Below are 22,396 nucleotides of genomic sequence, written 5' to 3'. Positions count from 1 at the left end.
GAGCTAAGGACTCGAGTGGCGCTGTCCTATGGGGTCCTCATCAGGCCCCATGAACTAGACTATGGTTGTCCCCATTTTACTGACCAGTAAACTGAGGCTTAGGGATGGTGGGGAGTGAGTGCCAGGCCCTGTTTCCCAAAGCAAATCAAGTCAGATTCTAAGTAGCCAGAATGCTTCCAACTGGAACCCTCAGCCAACTCGTGTGTGTGTGTGTGTGTGTGTGTGCGCACATGCGCACGCACATTTTTTGGGGCCCAGTTAACGTCAGGAAAAAAAAGAGGTCAATGACTAAGTGTGTGTGACATGGCGTTGAATCAGCTCGTCTCCTGGCGACCCTCGGGATGAGTGATGTCCTGTCCTCCCGCCAGCTCGGCTCCGCAGACTCCTGCCTGTGGCTTCTCTCATGGAATCACACCAGCTCCTACTTGGTCTTCCTCTTTTCTGCTGCCGTCGATTTTCCCAGCATGATTGTCTTTTCTAAAGAGCCCTGCTCCTCAGGGTGTGCCCCGGGTAGGACGGCTTCAGTTTGTCATTATTGCCTCCAGCGATGTTTCAGGCTTCATCTGCTCAGGGACCTGCTTGTCCATCTTTCCGGCGGTCCAGGGTCTCCGAAGCGCTCTCCTCCAGCACCATGCTGCAGATGAATCCACCCCCATCAGCCTCCTTGTGTTTTCTCTAATTACTTTCATAATTAAAAAAATAACTCATGCCTGGCTGGTGTAGTTCAGTGGTTGAGCATCGACCTGTGAACCAGGAGGTCAAAGTTCAATTCCTGGTCAGAGCCTTAATGAGTGAGATTAGAGCCCTTATACTAAAGACCCCTGAGGGCTCCCTCCCCACCTTGGAGGACACAGCGAAGAAGGAGGCCATTGACGACCTAGGAAGTGGGTTCTCACCAGACACCAAACCTGTTGCCACCTTGACCTCGGGCTTCCAGGCCTCCAAAACCACGAGAAATAATGTTTGTTGCTTAAATCCCGCAGTCCGTGGGATTTTGTTACCAGAGCAGGTCTCTGCAGTGGCCACTGCAGCATGTGAGAGTGTGTGCATCACCCCTGGGTGTCCCTTGGCTTAACTGTGTCCAACCTACCTGGCCCTGGTTGAATGAGCCGAGACCAGAGCCCGAGACGCATCCACAGGAGTTGGGCCCTCAGCTGAGGCGTCTCTGAATGGAGCGCAAGGTAAGCATATTCCAGCCCCTGCACTCATTCTCCTCTGCTTCCTGAGCCCCCACATTGACAGTTACGTTCACGCCCATCTGTCTGCAGTTCCCCAGCGTACCAGAAGTCCCTCACCCCATGCCTTCAAATACCGCTGTGATCACAGCAACGGTGACAGCTCTCTCCTGGTTCCTACTAACGGGCTATTTCATTTAACTCCCCGGAACCTAATGAAGTCCTTATTGTTAACCCCATTTCACAGAAGAGCAAACTGAGGCTCTAAGTGGCTAAGAGCTAGGGTTTGGAGCCAGACAATCTGGGGTCCACACCCGGCTCCACCGCTATGGAATTAGCATGACCTCTAGCAAATTCCACCTCTCTTCCAGCTCCAGCGTCTTGCGTAACTCCGGGCATGCTGAACCTGCTTCCCGGGGGCTGTCAGGAGAATTCAATTAGATGGGCACAACGTTTGGCACCTGTAGGTACTTAGGAAATGCTTGGAATGTTTACTGCCCATGTTAAGCAGCCAAGAAAGAGACTCAGCTCAGCTCTGATTCCAAACCCTGCTCCTGCTTCTCCTCGTGTTCAGGGCTCCAGACCCAGCTGCTGCACTCTCCCCGCCCATCAGGCGAAGGTGGGCATTGGTTCCCCTTGCAGGCGTGAGGGCCCGGATGCTCCAGCCAGCTTCCAGGTGCTTCTTTTCCCCACGTTGCCTCAATGCCTCTCAGAACTTCGAGGAAGGTTCCCTGATCGCCATCACCTGCTCCCTCTTTAGTTCCCTCCCTTCCAAGTTCCCCAGGCGCCCTTCGCAGCCTGTCCTCTGTGCTGTTTTCCTACAGATGCAGCCACCTGGCACCTCGTTTGCCCTCAGGACCAGGCGCCCCTCTGAAGTCATCTCAGTGCCCAGCTCCTGGCCCTAGGCCTGGGCAAGACAGGGCTGTGGCCATGTTTGTTAAAGAGCCCAATGAGTTATAATCAGGCAGGTCGGCCCTCAGTGTTCCCTGGCACAGCAGGAGAGCCGGTGTGGAAGGTGGAGAGTATGAAAGCTCTTCCCGGAACTCTTTGCCCTGCCGGATGGAGGTCAGTGGAAAGGTATTTTGAAGAACATTGTCTGTATTCCTGGGAAATTTTGGTTGAATTTCAAGAGTGATCTATGGGTTTGAGTGCTGGGGAGGGAGGCAGAGGGAAGTCCTCGACCCCTAGGCGGGTCCGTTAGGTGGGGGAAAATGCAATCTTTGCTGGTACAGACACGGGGAAAGATGGGGTCCCCATTATACCGGAAGCTGTAATTATAGCGAGGAGCTTATTGTCTGGGAATCTCTGGCCTAAAAGTCCTGGGGGAGCAGACACCCCTCCCGGGTGCAGCTCTATTTCCTCCCAGCACTAAGCAACGCCACTGTTACTGCTGTCCCCCTCACCTCGCCCCCAGGGCCTAGAACCGCCGGCCCTTAGTAGGCCCTCTGTGCATGTCTGGGGGGCGCTGAGTGAATGTTTTGGATGCACACACTCTCACCGACCCCGCTGCGAGGCGGGCTGGACACGGATCACCATCCTTCCCAGCCTACAGGTGAGGGGGATGCGGACCTGGCAGGGAACATGCTGGCCCGAAGGTCAGGGGACTCGGGTTCGAGCTGGCGCCCTGCCCGGCACGGTGTGACCGTGGGCACTCTCTGCGCCTCCCAGAGCTGGGGTGTCCCCCTCCACGCCAGGAGGGCGACGGGCCCCTAGCGAAGCCCACGCAGCCGCGGGCTCGCCGGCTGTGACTCGCCCAAGGTCACCCCCGGCCCCGGGCCACAGCGCCCGTGCTCGGGGGCGCACGAGCCGATCGGCACCGGGTCGCCCCGCTCCCCGCGGCCCGCCGCCGGGTTTTGGGGAGGGGGCCGGCGCGGGGCGGTCCCCGGGCGCCGCGCGCGCTGACGCGGGGCCCGATGCGCGGGGACCGGGCGCGGGGGGAGGCGCCTGGGCGGGCGTCCTCCTTTTGTGCGAGCGCCGGCGGCGGGGCTCGGCGAAGGTAAACAGCGTTTCCTCTTCCTCCTCGCGGCGTCGCTTCCTTTTATAGTGATTTCGCGCCTGGCACCCGCCCGGGCCGCTGCTGCTGCTGCTGCCGCCGCGGCGGGGCCGCTCGCAAACCTGCGGCGGTGACGTGCGACCCGCCAACCCGGAAACGGCGGCGGCGGCACCGAGTCCGGAGGCTCCTGCGCCCAGCGCCGCGCCGCGCTCCCCTCGCCGCCCGCCCGCCCGCACCAGGTACGTGGCCCCGGCCCCGCGACGCCGCCGCCCGCGCCGCCCGCGCCGCTCGCGCGCGCCCCTGGAGCCGATCGGTACCGGCGAGGGCGCGGGGTGCGGGGCGCGCGCGCTGGGTGCGGGAGAGGTGGGGGTGCGAGCCGGGCCGCGCCGGGCGCCGCTAGGGTTCGGGGGGGGGGGGGCGCCGCAGGGGGAGGGCCCGCGGGGGGCACCGGGAGGATGCTCCTGGGCTGGGCGGGGGCGGGAGGACGTGAGGGGCGCACGCCGGGGCCCCCCGGATCCACCCAGCTGCGGGGAGCGCGCAGCGGAGTTCCGCGCCGGGATGGAGGGGGCTCCGGTGGCTGTCCCCGCCCCCCTCCCCCCCTTGCCAGCCAGGTGAGGGCGCAGGGTCTGACCCCGGGCGCAGGTCAGGCCCCTAGCGAACTTCCATTGGGGGCTTGCAAGGCCAGTCACTTAGAATTGAGGAACTAGAGGGGTGAACAGAATCTCCATTGGCCTCAGGACTTCCTCCTGGGGTGAACACCCGCCTTGTTTAAGGAGCACTTCCTCTTTGCCCTTTATCTTTTCATTATCTTTATTTTTAAATGGAAGTTCAGTGTCAACCTACCGTGGCTGCCCTTGTAGCCTGCAGGGCTCTTAGACTGAGGCTTGAACACACACTCTGGGTCTGGAACCTGTGTCCTGTGTTGGGGTGGGAGGAAAGAGGAACTGAGGACTTCCCTGGTGAGAGCCCTAAAGGGCGGTCTTTGATCCCCCACCCTGTTGCAAGAAATGTAGCCCGCAGGGGAGGGACTGAGTGGAAGGTGCTGGGGAGGGCAGGGGGGAGTGTCAGGTGGACTTTGCCCCTCTGGTTAAACTCCTGGTTCTGCCACTGAATAGCTGGTGACCTTGGGCAAGTCGCTTGCCCTCTCTGAGTCTGTAAAATGGGCTGCCTTGAGTTGGCTCTAGAGAAAGTGAGCTTGGACTTGCTGGCCAGGAGGGGCGCAGTCAGGGCAAGCATCACCCTCGGGCGCTGTTCACTTCTGCCTCCCCACCGCCAGGAAGGGCTGCCTGGGGCACATGGGAGGTTCCCCACAGATATTTGTGAAATGAATAAGTGGATGTGAATTTCGAGAGGTGAGTGGGTGTGGTTCCACATACTTTGGCTTCCTTGCTCTGTCATCTGCATCCCACAATCCCCACAGAGCCAGGTTTTGCCACCTGGAGTCTGTGTCCTGGCCCCTCCCTGCCCACGGAGGATTATCTGGTGAAAAGAGAGACTCCTTGTGAAAAGGAGCTTGCACTGACGTCCAGCCTCTCCCATCCTTGAGAGATGGCATTCGGTGGAAATGACAGGGAAGCATCGTGTTGATGGCCGGGGCCAGATGCCTGGCCCAGGCCGAGGCTGCGGCGGGCCGCCAGGGCTGACAGCTGGGCTCCGTTCCCAGGCCCAGGGGTTCCTGTAAGTGTGGAGGAAGCTGGGCGAGGTGGGTTTTCCCTCGGTGGGGCATGCAGAAGTGGTCAGCTGGCCTGGGTTTTCTTCCTGTGTGTGCGGGGGGAGGGGGGGCCAAGGGGGGAAAGGCACATTGTAATTTGCATTTTCTAGATCCTTGGGAGGGGCAGAGCATATGGGCAGAGGGAGGCTAGGGTGCCTTCGTGCACAGCGGCTGTTGGAATGGCCCTCAGATAAAGGCCCAGTATGCCTTTCTGCCTTCACTTTGGAAGATCTTCAAGTAACTTCGCTTTCTCCGACAGCCATCCTTTCTCGGCTCCCAGAGGCTTCTGTGCCCCTTTGGGGTCCCCAGCTGCGTGTTTGTCACCTCTGGAGGGCTGGAGCTGAGCCTGAGTGCCACTCGCTGTGAGCAGCAACGGCAGGCACCTCTGCCCGGCCAGGTGCAGCTGGAGCAAGTGCAGATTCGTTTTTAAGCGGTGGCGTGGTGCCCGGCCGGCATGGCTCAGTGGCTGAGCGTTGACTGAGAATCAGGAGGTCACGGTTCGATTACCGGTCAGGGCACATGCCCGGGTTGTGGGCTCCATCCTGTGTGGGGCGTGCAGGAGGCAGCCGATCAATGATTCTCTCTCATCATTGATGTTTTTATCTCTCCTCCCTTCCTCTCTGATATCAATAAAAAATATGTATCCTATATAATAAAGAGCTAATATGCTAATGGTTGTGACACCCTCATGCTGTAATGACAGATCAGCAGGAGGCTGTGTGCCCAGCGAGGTGCACTCGGGTGGGCGGGGACATGACGCTGCGTCCCCCGCTGGTGGGGCTTGACGGGGGTGGGGCCAGCTGGGTCTGGGTCTTGCCCAATGGGGGTGGGGCTGGCCGGGTCTGGGTCTTTTCCCTTTTAATGCACATGAATTTCGTGCACCAGGCCACTAGTATATTTATAAAAAGAAGTGGCGTGGCCGTGGTTACCTGAGTAATAGCCTTATTCTCCTTTGGTGAGACAGAGAGAGTACAGGGTTTGGCCCAGGACCCTCAGCCAGTAGGGGGCAGAGTCCTGTGGACTTTGCTGCCATCTGAATGGTCTCTGTGTTTCCCTGGCACCTGGCAGGCTGTCTGGCATAGGCTGGACATGTACGTGGTTTCTGGCAGAACGAACAAAAGAGGGATGGTTTCCCCATTGCTCTCCGTGGAGGTACATTCTGTCTCCACCCCAAGGTCAGCGCACTGGCCTGTAGGTGACCTTGACATTGTTCTCTGGTGGTTCCTCCCAAGTGCGTCTAGCTTCCCCCTTGTGCAATCCCAGTCTCTGCCAGCTCTTACCTCAGGGTCCAGGGCCGTGACAGGAGGGACCCCTGGGGGATGCGGGAGCCAGGAGCCATGGCCTCAGTTTCAGCATTTCCCTTGTCTCCTTGATTGCCTGTGGCTTCGAGGTCTGGGACTCGGCCATCGTCAGGGAAACTGTCCTCCTTCGACGAGCCTGGTGGAGGCAGCATGGTGTTGGAGAGAAGTCAGATTTGAAACTGTTACCCTTTAGATTGTAAGGCTGGCCAGGAAGCCTTAAACAGGTCACCAACCCCTCAGAGCCCTTTCCCCCTCACCTGTACACAGGCTAAGTACTCCCCACCTCACCCCATCTGCCTTCTCACTGGTTTCCTAGTAAGACAAGGGACGATGGATGGTGGGGTGGTTTTGCTCATTGGGATAGAGTGAATGAGGCCCATAGCACAGGCCCCCATAAATGGTTATCGTCATCATGACTGTTATCATCAAGAGTAATTATTGCGCCCTAGCCTATTTGACTTGTGGAGATAGCATTGGCCTGCAGACTGGAGGGTCCTGGGTTCGATTCCAGTCAAGAGCACTTACCTCGGTTGCAGGCTTGATCCCAGGCACCCCCTCACTCCCACCCCAACCATCCCCTTCCTGGGCCTCTGTGGGAGGCACCCAATGGATGTGTCTCTTTCACATTGATGTTTCTTTTTCTATCCCTCCCTTTCCCTTCCACTCTCTCTAAGGATCAATGGAAAAATGTCCTCGGGTGAGGATTAACAACAACAAAAAGAGTAATTATCACTGTTTCCTCAACTAGAGCCCAAGCATTGCAAAAGCCAGAACCATCCCTCCCTCCGTAAACTTGAACTGGACCTTCTCCAGAGAAGTAAGAGAGTGGGGGCTGGGGGGCAATTTTATTCTTTTTCTTGCTCCCTGTTGGGGACATGTGCTGAAGGCCTGATGAAGAAGGAATCATTGCGATCCTGTTCCTCATCCATTTCTGAGGGAAGAGGGTCCCTTTTCCTCTCTTTCATAAAGTCAGCTCTTTATGTGTCTGACACTCACGTCATATCTTCTCATCACATTCACAGCGACTCCTTCCAGCTGAGGCCTGACGCCCCCAGGTTCTCATATGGACAAAGTTTCTGTCGCTTCCGTAGAATTTTGGCAGTTGACTCTGGCTGGGCTCAGCGGGTTCAATCCCCGGTTGGGGCACATAAAGGAATCATAATGAATGCATAAATAAGTGCAACAACAAATCCATGTTTCTGTCACCCCACCCCCTTCCTCTCTTTCTCTCTCTAAATCAATAAATAAAAAGAAAAAAGAAAAAGAAAGAACTTTGGCAGTGAAGTCTGACGGTCTTTTTATTTTTTTTTATTTTTATTTTATTTTTCGCTTAAAGTATTACAAAGGGTATTACATAAGTGTCCTTTTTTCCCCCCCGCCCTTGACAAGCCCCTGCCCTCCCTTACCCCCCAGTGTCTTATGTCCATTAGTTATGGTTATATGGGTGCATACAAGTCCTTCGGTTGATCTTTTTTTTTAAATAATATATTTTTTATTGATTTCGGAGAGGAAGGGTGAAGGAAGATAAAAACATCAATGATGAGAGAAAAAAAATCACTGATTGGCTGCCTTCTGCAGACCCCACACTGGGGATCCAGCCCACAACACGGGCATGTGCCCTGACTGGGAATCGAACCATGACCTCCTGGTTCATAGGTCCTCAACCACTGGGCCATGCTGGCTTGGCAAGTCTGGCAGTCTTAAAGGGAAGGGGTGATTGGCTCAGCAGGTTGGGAGAAAGACGATTTTGTAGCCAAGGACACGTGAGGTTAAGGTCCATTGTATTTTCCTTTATCCGCTTCTGCTGGAGGCAGCATCCTGATTCTGCTGCTACTTGCTCTGTGACCTTGGGCAAGATACTCTCTCTCAGGGCCTCTCACCTCTCAGATGAGGATGAATAATCTGCACCTGCAAGGGTATAGTGAAGAGCAACCCAGAGGTAGGAGGGAGATCCTCCCAGCCCAGTGCATGGCACATAGTAGGTACTCAGCAAATGTTGGTTACTTTTCTCCTACCTTCTGGGCTCTTCTGGTCCCTACCCCAGTCCCATTGTCCTATCCCTCCACCTTTAAAAAATGTTTTTATTCTTTTAAAAAATGTTTATATTTTTATTGATTTCAGAGAGGAAGAGAGCGGGAGAGAGATAGAAACATCAATGATGAGAGAGAACCATTGCTCAGCTGCCTCCTGCAGGCCCTGTACTGGGGATTGAATTCGCAACCGGGGCATATTCTCTGACTGGGAATCAAACCAGGATCTCCTGGTTCATAGGTTGATGCTCAACCACGGAGCCACGCCGGCCAGGCTGTCCCTCCACCTACAGGGCTTCAGTCCCCTCTGGGAGTCGAGCCCATGCCTGTCAGCTTCGTCCCAGATTCAAGTTCAAGCCTCCAAGCTTTTGCAACCCCACTGCTGGCTGGTGGTCACAGGGCAGCACTTCCTGGCACAGAGCTCAGGTGGAGGCAGTGGGGCGTCCCCGAGTTTATGAGCCTACGCTCTCTCCCATTGATTTCTTTCCCCTCCTTTTCAAAGACTTCCTAGCTGCCATCTGCTCAGGGGAGGAGCCTCACGTTCATGAACACATAAATACCGAAGTCGGCGAGGACATTTGTTTAATGAAGCGTTGCTGAGAGTGATTTTTATAAATATTTAAGATCATCTGAAACCATTAGAGGAATGGCAGGGTTTATTAAAAAGCCGAAACTGTGTTTTGGAAGGCTTCCTTTTCTTTCCCCGTGGAAGGGATCTCGAGGGTGGAGAATGAGGGAGGAGCCGTTCTGAGCACGGATGCAGGCCCAGGAGGGGCAGGTGGGCACGGGCCGTTTGTCTCTGCTGTCGGGGGGGTCGGCAGCTGTGCATCCCCTCGTGTATGGGGGCTGGTGGGCGGGAAGGTGGGGGCAGCCAAACCCACAGAACCAAGGGTGGAAACTGACGTTGGTTGCAAAGCGACATTTTTGAAAGCTGTCTAGGCCCCGTTGAGACTCAGAGGGCCAGTGGGTCCCCCGGGCCAGGAATCACCCTGGGCTGCACCTTTCAGATCCTGCTTGTGAGTTAGTGTCAGGCTTCTAGAAGGTTCCTGAGCCCTGTGATGGCCCAGAAGTGGGGGGCTTTTTTTTAAAGTTCTTACCCAAGGACATGTTTCTATTAATTTTTAGAGAGAGAGAGGAAGAGAGAAACATCAATCTCTTGCCTCTTGCACCGGCTCTGACTGGGAATCGAACCTGCGATCTTTTGGTGAATGGGATGATGCTCTAACCATTTAGCAACCCGGCCAGGGCACTGGGAGGCTTTGTGGTTACTCAGTGTGAGGGATGTGGGGTAGGGACACCTCAGAGCTGGGAAGGAGTTTGGAGCAGTGCTTCCCACACTGGAGGGTACCATCCCCTAAACCTTGGGGATCCCCTTGCAGACCCTGAATCAGAGGCCTGGGGTGGGCCGAGTTCCTGCATGTCTAACACTTTTCCATGTGATGGAGTTTGCGTTCTTCCCATGCTCTGGTGCGTGGACCACACTCGGAGTAGGAGGAGCTGGGAGGTCCCCACTCCCCTCCTTCATTCGGGACCCGGACGGACACTGAGGATGCAGATCTGAATATGACACCCGGGGTTCCTGAGGCAGCTGATGGCTCAGCTAGTGGAGGAGGCAGACATGTCCAAGACACGCATGACGAGAAGATGGAGGCCTCGACAGGCTGCGGGAGAACCCGGAGGGCGTGGAGAGGAGCGCCTCCGTGGTCAGCCAGCGCTGCTTACTGAGCCCTGCAGGACACTCCCAAGAGGTGGGGACGGAGCAGGCGGGGAAGAAAGCGGGGAGCGTGAGCCTATGGGGCCTCCCACATGATTGTGGTCTGGAAGGACTGAGTGGGCACCGCGTGCCCACAGTTTCAGGCTGTAGGCATCCAGTATCATTATTTTATTTTTAAATAGATTTTTATTGATTTCAGAGAGGAAGAGAGAGAGAGAGAGAAACATCAGTGATGAGAGAGAACCATTGATCGGCTGTCTTCTGCACGCCCCACACTGGGGATCAAGCAGGTAATCTGGGCGTTTGCCCTGACCGGGAATTGAACCGTGACCTCCTGGTTCATAGGTCGACGCTCAGCCACTGAGCCAAGCCGGCTGGGCAGGCATCCAGTATTTTTAATTTAACCGATGAGAGAATGGGGACCCAGAGGGGGAAGCATCTTGCCCAAGAAGCAGAGTCAGGACTGGAACCCAGGTCTTCTGGCTCCCAAGCCAGACTTTCACAGGACTCCATGGTGTCTGCCCGTGAGGCTCTGAGGCCAAGGGCATGCTGGGGCGGGACTTCCTTCCCCAGCGCAAAAGATCCCTCTGCCCCTGCCCTTCCTTCGGCAGGACCCTCAGCCCTTACATCCACGGAGGAAAAGGAGGCCCAACATGGGATAAGAGAGACACCATGTCAGAGACTAAGGGCCTCCCCTCCCCACCAGCGCCCTCGGATAAGAACGGGGAGGGCAGCCCTAGCCAGTTTGCTCAGTGGATAGATCTTCGGCCTGTGGACTGAAGGGTCCTGGGTTCCATTCCAGTCAAGGGCACATGCCCAGGAGGGGGCATGCAGGAGGCAAGCTGATCAATGATTCTCATCATTGATGTTTCTATTTCTCCCTTTTCCTTCCTCTGGAATCAATAAAAATATATTTTTTAAAAAAAGAAGAAGAAGCGGGGAGGACAGTGAGGTGCAATCCTGCCCAGGAGTTAAGGATGGGAAGAGGGAGGGCAGCAAGGGGAAGAGAGCGCCATCCTTGACTCATCTGCTTCAGCGAGTCTCCGGCTGGCCACTTCAACCCAGAGCTCATTCAGCAGATACTGTTGCACTGAGTCCCTGAGGGACCCTGGCCCTGCCGCTCCATGGCTGTGTGACCTCGGGAAATCACGGCAGCTGGGTGAGCCAGAACTGTCACGGGTAAAACTGGCTGATCTCACCTGCCTCCTAGTTTGGAGGACTAGGTGAGATAATATGCACGAAAGCTCCTGGCATAGCCCCTGGCAAAAACTCTCCAAAAATATATCCCCTCCCCCAAGACATAGTCACAGGTGGGCCAGAACTGATTGTTCGGTGCTAATTTGGGGCCAGGGCTATGCTTCTGGCAGAGATATGGGGTATGAACTTGATGGCAGGGCAGGTATTTCTTTAAGATAATGTCAAAATGTGTGGCTTTCTGCAAACCTGAACCCCAGGGCTGGCCTCTGGGGTTCTCCTCTGAAAGGGGACTGTGGTGGGGTGCAGAACCATGGGCCTTGGGGTCAGGTATGTGTCCATTCACACCTGACTCCCTAACTGTGGAGTCTTTTGCAAATGGCATCCAGGTACCTGTTTTGTGGCTTGTTGTGGCTCTTGACTCAGAAAATGTCTGCATGTGCCTGGCTTAGGGCTGGGATCTACTAGGGGCTCAGTGATTGGAGTCCCCGGGTCCATGCAGCCCCAGGGCCTGGGACTCAGGAGAGGAGCCTGAAGACTCAGGCAGGTCTGTGCACTGGCCCCAGCTTTGCTCAAAACCAGAGTTGAAGCAGAATTCAGAAGTCAATGTGGAAGTGAAACTCGGGCAATAACATCCTAAAATGTCTGCTCTGAACTCTGGTTTTGGGTACTGCTCTGAGCTCCTGGGGCCCCGGGGACCGCGAGGCACCTACAGATCAAAGAGTCCTGCGAGTGAGCGCACAGCGGTCTCTTGCAGTCATTTCTGAACATGCCTTCCTGGCTGCGCAGAGTTCAGTTCATTGTGGAGGAATCGGGTCCACCTTGCTTGTCAGCAACAGTAATTGAGTACCTACTATGTGCAAGGCCCTACTATGACTACCTACTATGTGATGGGTCCAGGTAGGGAATGACTACTGAATCCCACTGCTACCCAACGCCAGTCTTTAAGGGCCGAGGAGGAAGGATCTTGGATTTGTTTCAGTCAAGCCCAGCCCCTCTCGGCCCTTCCTCGTCACTCAGGAATTGGAGACACCCTCTGACTAGGATTGGAGATAGCGGGGAGATAGAGAGGACAGAGCAGCCGGTGGATGCAGGAGGAGCAGGAACTGGGAGTGAGGCTGCATTTCCGACCCTTTGCACAGGCATTTTCAGCCCAGACCAAAGCCCCCCTGATAACACAGCTCCCATAAACATCATGTTGTGGGGTTTTGTGATTTGGGTTACTGTTGTTGGTCTTCCCTATATAAATAACAAGTTTTCCTTATTGAGCATGAGCAATGTTTACTTCGTATATCTTTTTTTTTTTTTTTAAGATTTTTAAATTGGCTTTTGGAGAGAGAGGAAGGGAGAAGGAGAGAGAGAGAGAGAGGAGCATCGATGTGAGAGCCAAACATCGATTGGCTGCCTCCTGCGCGCCCCCTGCCTGGGATCGAGCCTGCAACCCCAGGCATGTGCCCTGACCCGCAGTCCAACTGGCAGCCCTTTGGTGCCTGGGATGACACCCAACCAACTGAGCCACACCAGCCAGGACTGCATATCTTATTTCTTGCCTTCACAACACGTCTGTGAGGCAGGTAACCTTATCCCTGTCTTACAGACGAGGAGGCTGAGAAAACTTAGAGCTGGAAAATCGCCAGAGAACATAGGCCACCAAAGACCAGCTGCGGGTGCCCTGGCTGCAGCTGGAAGAGGGGGGTGGTTTTCGGGGGGCACGTCTGGGCCACCAGCATTGCCAGCCACCTTCGCAAACTGGTCAGCCAGGGAGGTTCAGATTTTATAAGTTACTCTTGCAAGTGGCTTACCTGGGCTAATTTGAGTGGAGAGTGTTTTGGTGAATTCAATGTGAAGCTGACTCACGCTATGAATACACCTCGAAGCATTTGGTGTTGGGACGTGTAGCATCCTGTGCGTTACTCTGTACCCTCACAAGGAAAGGTGTCGGGGGGAGAGGGGTGCTGTGGGTTCAGGCTTTGGGGAGACTGATTTTGAAAGGGACATCCCAGTGCTTGGATAAGGGTTCCTATGGACTTGAGAAATTAAGGTCGATGCAGGAGTAATAGCTCAGCCAGCAGCGTTCCTCCCGTTTGCAGTATCTGAACTTGCCAGAATATTCTGTGCCTGTGTTCCCCCTCCCCAGTATGCCTGCTCAGCTTTCAGGGTGGGAGGGGCAGGAATCCGCCATGCTAGCTAGCGCTCTCGCGTGATTCTGACGCAGTGGCACCTGTGCATGGGACCCGGCTAGAGAAGCCACCAGTACAGACGCCCTTTGCCCGTGTACGACCTCTTTCTGGCTCTGGGCGGTGGGTCTAGGGCGGTAGGGACATTGAGGATCGCCCAGTCCCATCCTTCTCGTCTCTTCCATCCGTGGCCCGCATGGGAGAGGGAGTTTGGAGGGCGGAGGCTGGAGGATGAGTGGTGAAAGGGGAAGCGGCGCCCAGCTGGAGGGGGCTGACCCGGGGGCCACCCGCCCTGAGTGCTGAGTGGTCAGCATCTCCACACACTGTCACCCCTTCTAGGAATCCCACTTGGGGAGCTGGTTCTCCTCCGAGATGGGAACCTGTTCAGGCAGCCAGCGGAGGCCCAGAGAGGTGGTGTGCGTTGCCCAGTCACACGGGGGGAGTGTGAAAGGTTGCCTAGGCCACTTGTTGAAAGAACGAGGGACCAGGAGCGGGCGACGGCATTGCATTGTACCTGCGGCTCGTCGGGGACATCTTCAGAGTGTGAAGCCGCCCCATCCAGTGGCGGGTGATAAATACGACACGTGTGCTGTAGTGATTTCTGGGGTCTCCCCTCTTGAGTGTGATGACTTTGGAAGGGGTTTTGGGGGCCCCCAGCTGTCCAGCCTGGGAGACCCAGGGGACAGGAAGGGCGCAGCCGCCCTTGGCCTAGCGAGGTCTGACTCGCTGTTTTTGAATAAAAGCAGTCTCTCTGGTCCCAGCAGCTTCTAGATTTATTTCGAACCTTTATGCCTGTCCTTGAGCCTCAGGGAGATGCCCCTTTTCTGGGGTTGATCTGAAAGGGGCTCCTGGGCCCACAGGGGGGTTGGGGGGAGATCCAGCCTTTGGAGGTGACCCACCGCCCTGAGGCCCTGTCTCCAGGGGACCAGCCTCTTTCCTAAGCACCCTTTCTCAACGTTCAGTTTCGGTGGTGAAACTGGTGAAAGGCAGGGGAAGTGTAGAAAGACATTTGCATACTTCTGACCTGACCCTCGCAGAAGTAAATGCGGAATAAACAAGGCCCGGCCTTCAGAGCTTCCCCCGCCCCCCAGGCGCCTGCTGGTGATCATGACCGGAGTGTGGTTGGAAAATGCTTCTCTCCACATAAACATCTTTGTCCCAAGACCTTGGACACTGAACACGGAGAGAAAGGAAACCCGATCTTTTGTTCCTGATCCTGTTACCCGGCAGTGGGGCTAGGAGGCTGGGCATCGTCCTCCGCAGGGAGCTGGCCCCTGCGCGTCACTGAGCTGCCACCCAGGAAGGGAGACTTGGACGTGCTGATGTGCAGAGTCGGGAATGTTCCCTTAGAGCTGGCGCCAGAGAAAACCCAGCGGGGGCTGCTGTGCTCGCTGCGGGGCAGGGCGGGGCGGGGCGCCTGGGAAAGGTGTCACCCACGCAGGCACCTGCGTCTTTTTGCCGGTGGCCACTGGGGTCCTCTAAAGAGCAGCCGCCCAATTCACACCAAGAGCCCAGAGAACCCATTTCTGGGAAACTTCCCTAAGGAAGCGACAGACAACGACACAGGGTTGCACCAAGATCTTCACAATATGCCTGGCTGGCGGGGCTCAGTGGTTGAGCATTGACCTATGAACCAGGAGGTCACGGTTCAATTCCCGGTCAGGGCACATGCCCAGGTTGCGGGCTTGATTCCCGGTGTGGGGTGTGCGGGCGGCAGCCGATCAATGATTCTCTCTCATCATTGATGTTTCTCTCTCTCTCTCTCCCTTCCTCTCTGAAATGAATAAAAATATTCATTTTTAAAAAGATCTTCACAATAACAAAAGAAATTGGAAACCACTGAAGTGTCTGGCAGTAACTGAATTCTTGCATCGGTTATACTGCAGTCACTCGGTGTGAGGCCGCGGAGGCTGGGAGGGAGCTGAGAAAAGCAGTCATTTATAGGAAAAAGCTTGGAAGGAAATACACACAAGAATGGTGTCGAGGTGGTGGCAGGGAGATGCGGACGGCCGACGGCTTTCTTTTCCTTTCTCTCTCTGACAGGTTTTCTATAATGCGGTTCTGTCACTCCACTCCCGTCCCTTCTTCTTTCCTCGGCTCCCTTCTCTTCTAAGAAACCTAGAACTCCACTGTTTCCAGGGAAAGGAAGAAACCAGAATTCGGATCCCTTCGTAAATGCTCTGCAACAAAACAGACCAGACTTAGCAACACAGCAGCCCAGGCATTCCTGAGGCCCACATGCTACCAGGCTGGCCCCAAGGCCACAGGAGAGAGAGAGCTAGCAATTCTTATTTTTTTATTTTTTATTTTTGTTAGCAATTCTTAAACACAATAGCTGTCAGGGATCAGACCCCGCTGGGCCTACGAGAAGACATTATTGTCAGCGTCTCATACAGGAGGTCACGTGGGGTCGAGAGGTCACGTGCCTCTTCCAGAATCAAACACTCCCTCCTGGTTAGCAGCTGGTGAGGCGAAGGGCATCCAGAGGGACCCCAATACCGGCAACTCTCTTCTAGTCCTCTGGACGTTATTTTGGGGGAAGGTAGGATGAGTGACAGCTACGGACTGGTGGCCATGGCAAGCATAGTAGTTTTCTGTTTGGGTGGCGTTGTCTAGGTCAGGGTCCCAGCAGAGGGGAGCTTCCGGTTCAGTGGTGAGCTGCTGTCCTGTGTGTTCCCAGGGGAGACAGGTAACCTCATGTCCACAGCACTCCGGTCTCCCCCCTCCTGCACCTCCAGAGAGAGGGGTGCACTTGACCTCCATGGAGCAGAGTCAGAATCTCCCTCTGCCTGCGCCCTGTGCTGGGCCACAAGGGGCAGAAAGAAATGGATGCAGATGATTCTGAGAAACCCCTGAGGAGCGGACAGAGCACCTGGGTGGGTGGCTGAGATCCGACCATTAAGGGAGCACCAGGCTCCACACAGCCTGTATGGTATTGAGAATGTCGCTTTGGCCCGGCCCGTGTGGCTCAGAGGTTGAGCATCGATCTATGAACCAGGAGGTCACGGTTTGATTCCCGGTCAGGGCACATGCCCGGGGTGCGGGCTCAATTCCCAGTGTGGGGCGTGCAGGAGGCAGCCCTTCAGTGATTCTCTCTCATCATTGATGTTTCTCTCTCTCTCTCTCTCTCTCTCTCTCTCTCTCTCTCCCCTTCCCTCCCTTCCTCCCTCCCTCCCGTCCTCTCTGAAATCATAAAAATATATTTAAAAATAAAAATAAAACATCGCTTTCTGCGGAGGTCTTTGCAGTCACATGGCTCATTCCTCCCCTTTGCCTGCTGTTTGGAGAGGGTTGGGCTCAGCTCTCCTCAGCCACATGTTCAAGAGGCACAGAATCCTGAAAGGCGCCGGGGTACGTGGGCGCCAAACGTACCTTTGATGAATAAGGGTATGAATTCATTTTCTGCTTTGGGCGGAAAATGGAAATTGCCATATTTTAAGCGCTTTCAGATGCCAAGATTCATAATTTGACTCTGTGTATATATGTGTTCCTATGATTAGATGTGAAAGAGGAACACATTTTTAGCACCTCAGATAGGCGTTTTTTGCATGTCCAGAAAATCCTCCTTCTTCCCCATTCCCTCCCCATCTGTTCTCCTGTCCGGTGTCTGGGCGGTGCGCTCCTGAGCGCCCCCAGAGGAGGCGACGTGTAAGTCAGGCCGTCCTGCGGTTCTGGAGGAAGAAGGGAGGGAGGGACCCAGCCTCCAGCTACTGGCCCAGCGGGTCCCGGGCTGACCCAGCTGAGTCAGGCAGGGTCCCCTCCTCCCCCTCGCCGTTTCCAGGGTCAGAGGCGGAACGTGAGCTGCTGATGGGAGAGGTCCCCCACCGCGCACATCATCTCATTTAATCCTCCGCATCGCCACCTCCCAGCGAGATCAGCTCAGCTCAGCAAATCCTTGCCGGCGGCCCACCGGGTGCTAAGCAGAGCCGGGAAAAGGCAGCTCCGGGGTTTTAATTACCTGCGGGCGTGGGTGTCAGCTGCTCCCAGGGGCTGCGGGAACCCACGGGCCTCGCCCCTGCGGTGTGTAACCAGCCCTGCCATTTGCCTTAAGCAAGTCCCTTCGCTTCTCTGAGCCTCCCTTCTGGCAAAGCTGTGTGAATGGCGTGCCTATATATTTTTGGTTTCCCCCTTTACCCCTCTTCTGTTAAGTAATAACCAGGTTCTTTCAAGGGCATCACTTAGTCGTGGGGAGGATGCACTTGGGTGTGTGTGAGGCCCTGGGTAATAGGTCTGTCTGTCTCTTTTAAAAAATATATATATTTATTGATTTTAAAGAGGAAGGGAGAGAGAGAGAGAGAAACATCAATGATGAGAGAGAATCATGGATCGGCTGCCTCCTGCACGCCCCCCACAGGGGACTGAGCCTGCAACCTGGGCATGTGCCCTGACCAGGAATTGAACCTTGACCTCCTGGTTCATAGGCCGATAATCAACCCCTGAGCCACAGCAGTCGGGCTTGCCCTGCATTTCCTACACGCCTGCATTAAGCATGAGCCGTGTGCCAGGGTCTGGGCTGGGTGCCATTTGCAGGATGCAGAGGGCCCTGTTCTGTGGAGGAGATGGACATAAAAACAAGCCGATGTATTAACATACCACGTGCTCAGGTTATGAAAATTTTAAAATTTGCAAAGCAATGATGTGCATTATTTATGGGGGCACAATCAGCTGTAGTAAAATATAAAGAAATTCATGGCAGTGCTTACCTCTGGGGAACTGGGGAGAGGGGTAGGTGGGGGTGGGGTACCCAGGGGACTTGCTATTCCACTCTACTTTATTCCTTAAGCTGGGTGGTGAGATAAGAGGTGGCCTGATTATTGTTGAGGTACTTTCTATACATCTTAAATCTTGCACAGTAACGTTTTAAAAATAGTGTTGGGAGCAAGAGGTTATTGGAGACGCTAGCCTGGAGGGTGTCCAGCCAGATACGGACGTTTCTCCTCATCTCGTCTAGCTGAGCACCGGGCTGGCTCGGCCAGGCTCCTGCACTCAGGCATGTCGAGCTGGACTCTGGAGAGGCCTGCGAAGGCTTGATAGAGAAGGCGACCGTTTCAACTGAATTTGCAGGCCAGTACTGGGGACTGCATTTGAGAGAAAGGGAACAGCATATGCAAAAAAAAATAAAAAAATACGTAGTCCAGCATTCAAGGAACTACAAGGTGTGAGTGGGATGGACTCAGCTTCGGAGCAGTCCTTTGGTGTGTTTTGCTCTTGATCACTTATGTGTGGAATGGCTGCGGATCCAGGCCGGCTGGGAGTTGACCCAGGATGGACTCCACTCTGGTGTTAAAACCCGGTCTGTTTCCAGAAAGATCTTTGATGTTTACTGGAGCCTCAGCGTTGTGAGATCGGCCCCAGGCCAAGGAGACTGGCTCCGGCCTCAGTGGCAGAAAGCCGCTGGACCTGCCCATGCAGACGCGGTGACAAAGCCTCTGGAACAGAAGAAGAGAGCCCAGGTTGCTGCCTTGTCTGACATGAAAGCGCTGCCTCTCCGAGGGGGAGCGGGGAGGCAGGAGGGCGACCTGTCTGTGTGGCGCTGGGGAATCATGTATATTCAGGATCATTTTCTTTGAAAATGGTGCAGAGCCAGTGAAGGTCCCGGGGGAGCCAGATGAAAGCAGTGATGGGGGTTTCATCAGCGCCTCATCAAAGACACGGGCTGTTTTCCGGGCTCGCTGCTCACCCTCCCATTGCTGTCCTCCGCGGTGGAAACTTGTTCATTAGGGTTCCATTAGGGCTGGCCCGGGGCGTCACCCCTCATTTCCCGCTTTGATCTCTGGGAAGCCATTCTTTTCCAGGGAACTCCTGGGGGTTCCTTGGGGCTCCTCGTCACCGTCTTTGCCACCCATGTTCTAATTCAGCCCCGACTTCCGGCCGCGTTTCAGCAGAGAGGTGCTTCTCGACACCCCAGGTTCCTGCCTGGACCGAGGAGGGGCATGGTTTGGGGGGAAGCAGCCATTGGAAAGGACCTTGGCCAGTATCTAGGCAGTGGTCCGATGAGGAGACAGCCCCTGCGAGGCGAGATGTCAGTGAATGTTCTAGAAGTGTCCGTGCCTGACCCTTCATTAGGGAGGCTCTTTTCATCTGAGCACAGTCTTTCTCCAAAGGCTGTCCCCCACTAGCCCACACGTCCACCGGACTTTTGAGTGCAGTCTTTTGTTGTTGTTGTTAATCCTCGCCCGAGGATACTTTTTCCCACTGATTTTCAGAGAGAGTGGACGGGAGGGGGAGAGAGAAAGAGAGAAGCATCTTTGTGAGAGAGACACATCGATTGGCTGCCTCCCACATGCTCCCCGACCATGGCCGGAGGTCTCGAGCCTGCAACCGATGTGCATGCCCTTGACCAGAATCAAACCCGGGACCCTTCAGTCCTCGAACTGAGGTTCTATCCACTGAGCCAAACCGGCTAGGGCGTCAGTGCAGTCTTGAGGAGCCATGTGACAGCCTAGTGGCAGGAGCCGGGAGGGAAGACCACATGCGCTGCATGGTCCGGAGGAACTCGGCGTGGATCTCTCGCCGGGGACCAATTAATTCTGCAGGAAGTCACGGTTACGCTGTGCCCTGGAAGCCCCGGGCGGCACATTCCCTGCCCTAGTTCTCTGCACGTTTGTTAATCAGAGTCATGGTTAAAAACTCCCAGCCTTTCCCCTGACTTTACGAGCTGGTCCTTACCCACATTTCATCTGCTTTCTCTTAAACACTTTTTTTTGCTTCTGTGTTCATAGATGCTGAGTAAACACAAATCCTTGACTTTAATGAGGAAGCCAGCAGTGGCTGGAAAAGGGGGCTCATTCCCTCTGTTGCTCATGCCCCATGGATGTCGAAAGGAGAATAAGTGAAGGCAGGGATTCCCCAATAGCTAACAGAGTGACCTGGGGGTGAAGAGTTGTATGGCCACCCCTCCTCCCAACAGGCCATGTATCCTGTCCATCCATCCATCCCTCCATCCATCCATCCATCCATTCACCAAAGGGATACCGTCTTTCTGCAGTTCAATCATCTACCCATCCATGTATTCATTCACCAAAGGGACACCATCTTTTCTTTTCTTTTTAAAAAAATTTTTTTATTGATCTCAGAGAGGAAGGGAAGGAGAGAGAGACAGAAGCATCAATGATGAGAGTGAATCATTGATCGGCTGCTCTTTGCATGCCCCTGAGGATTAAACCTGCAACCGGGGCATGGGAATCAAATCATGACTTCCTGGGTCATAGGTCGATGCTCAACCACTGAGCCACACCTTTTTGCACTCCATCCATCCATCCATCCACCCACCACAAGGACACCACCTTTTTGTAACACAGTTTCATGGTCAGACCTGAGAGGGCTGTGAATTGGCCTGTGTTCACGCCTGCGTGTCTGCCCTTAGATGGAGCATGGCATCCGTGCTCAGGAAATACTTGTTTAATGAATGAATATCTACCTGGCATTCCGTTATTAGGAACCCATTCTTTGTTTTCATCACAGGCTTACATCTTCATTAGATCCTACAAACATTCCCCAGGCGGGGGGAGGGGACAGATTACATGAAGTCCCCAACAGTGAGTTGATCACAGGGCGGCAGGTGGAACTCTGGTCCCTGGGGAGAGGGGGAGCCAGAAGCTTGCTGGGGTGTCGAGTCGGGATAGAAGTCGGTATGAAGAGAGTGGGAGTAGAGTCCCAGCTGGTCTGATCGGCAAGAACGTCTAGGGAAAGTCACCTAAGCTCTCTGAGAACTGAGATGCTGAGGGGGAACGATAATGCCCAATTCTCTCCCTAAGAGTCTTACCTGCTCCGTTCCCTTGGTTTTGGTTCCAGATGGGCCCCATCCTCCCAGATGTTCCCATTGGGACTTAAGACATTGGTTCCGCTCCCACTGTGTGCCAGGCCCTGGGAAGACAGTGGTGTAGGGCAGTTGGCAAAAGGAGTGGGTGCATGAACGAGCTTCAGGTGACGGCGGTTCAGTTACCCTGATCCTAGCTGAAGCCTAATGCCTGGACGTGACCTCTGGCTACTGCTTTAGATGTTTTGCAATCGCAGAGGCTTAAAATTCTGCTTGGCGCTTGCTCTCCGTGGGGAGAGATGGAGAAACACTTCCTTTGTTCTCACTTGGCTCCGGGGTGGTGCAGACACAGAGGCCTCCTCGTGTCCACCGTGGGGAGCCTCTGAGTTCACGGCTTACATACATAGAACATGCCCATACAGGCTATGCCAGTGGTTCTCAACCTTCCTAATGCCGCGGCTCTTTAATACAGTTCCTCCTGTTGTGGTGACCCCCAACCATAAAATTATTTTTGTTGCTACTTCATCACTGTAATGTTGCTACTGTTATGGATTGTAATGTAAATATCTGATATGCAGGATGTATTTTCATTGTTACAAATTGAACATAATTAAAGCACAGTGATTGATCACAAAAACCATATGTAATTATATATGTGTTTTCCGATGGTCTTAGGCCACCCCTGTGAAAAGGTCGTTCGACCCCCAAAGGGGTTGCGACCCACAGGTTGAGAACTGTTGGGCTATTCATATACCTGCATGTGCAAGTGTTTCCTCAGCACCTACTTTGTGCCCACACTGGGCTAGGCATTTGGGAGAACACTGATCGTGGAAGAGATGGAGGAGGAGAAAGCCCCCTTCTATGCTGGAGAGGCCTCACCCTGATGAGCGCCAGGCAGAGGCGGCCTCAGCAGCGTTGGCACAGGAGTGATGGGTGACAGGGCAGCAGGTGCTCTCCTCCATGGTCCTGCTGATTGAGTGGCTCAGAGTGGCTCCTAACATATCGACTTAGGTCAGTGATGGCGACCCTTTTGAGCTCGGCGTGTCAGCATTTTGAAAAACCCTAACTTAACTCTGGTGCCGTGTCACATATAGAATTTTTTTGATATTTGCAACCATAGTAATACAAAGACTTATATTTTTGGTATTTATTTTATATATTTAAATGCCATTTAACAAAGGAAAATCAACCAAAAAAATGAGTTCGCGTGTCACCTCTGACACACGTGTCATAGGTTCGCCATCACTGACTTAGGTGCTTGCCCAAGTCAGAGATCGTCCGCGGACTAACTTAATTTGGGTTCTAAAATAATCAATGAGCTCAGCCAGCGTGGCTCATTGGT

General features: G+C 54.5%; 1 protein-coding gene across 2 annotated transcripts in view; it reads left to right on the top strand.

Moving 5' to 3' along the window:
• The first annotated feature begins 3,227 nt into the window (after positions 1-3,227).
• CYRIB (CYFIP related Rac1 interactor B) overlaps positions 3,228-22,396 on the top strand; it is a 113,881-nt gene continuing 94,712 nt past the window's right edge. Inside the window, exon 1 of one of the 2 annotated variants that reach the window (XM_070392337.1) lies at positions 3,228-3,407. The gene's annotated coding sequence lies outside the window, so the exon portion shown is untranslated. The remainder of the gene's footprint in view (positions 3,408-22,396) is intronic. The other variant, XM_070392334.1, reaches the window with a different exon arrangement.

This window comes from Myotis yumanensis, unplaced genomic scaffold, assembly GCF_028538775.1.
Source record: "Myotis yumanensis isolate MYYU_CA2020_CCGP unplaced genomic scaffold, mMyoYum1.0.hap1 SCAF_15, whole genome shotgun sequence".
In the NCBI taxonomy this organism is placed as follows: domain Eukaryota; kingdom Metazoa; phylum Chordata; class Mammalia; order Chiroptera; family Vespertilionidae; genus Myotis; species Myotis yumanensis.
Note: the sequence above shows the minus strand (reverse complement) of the source record. Positions and strands in the feature narration are given on the sequence as shown.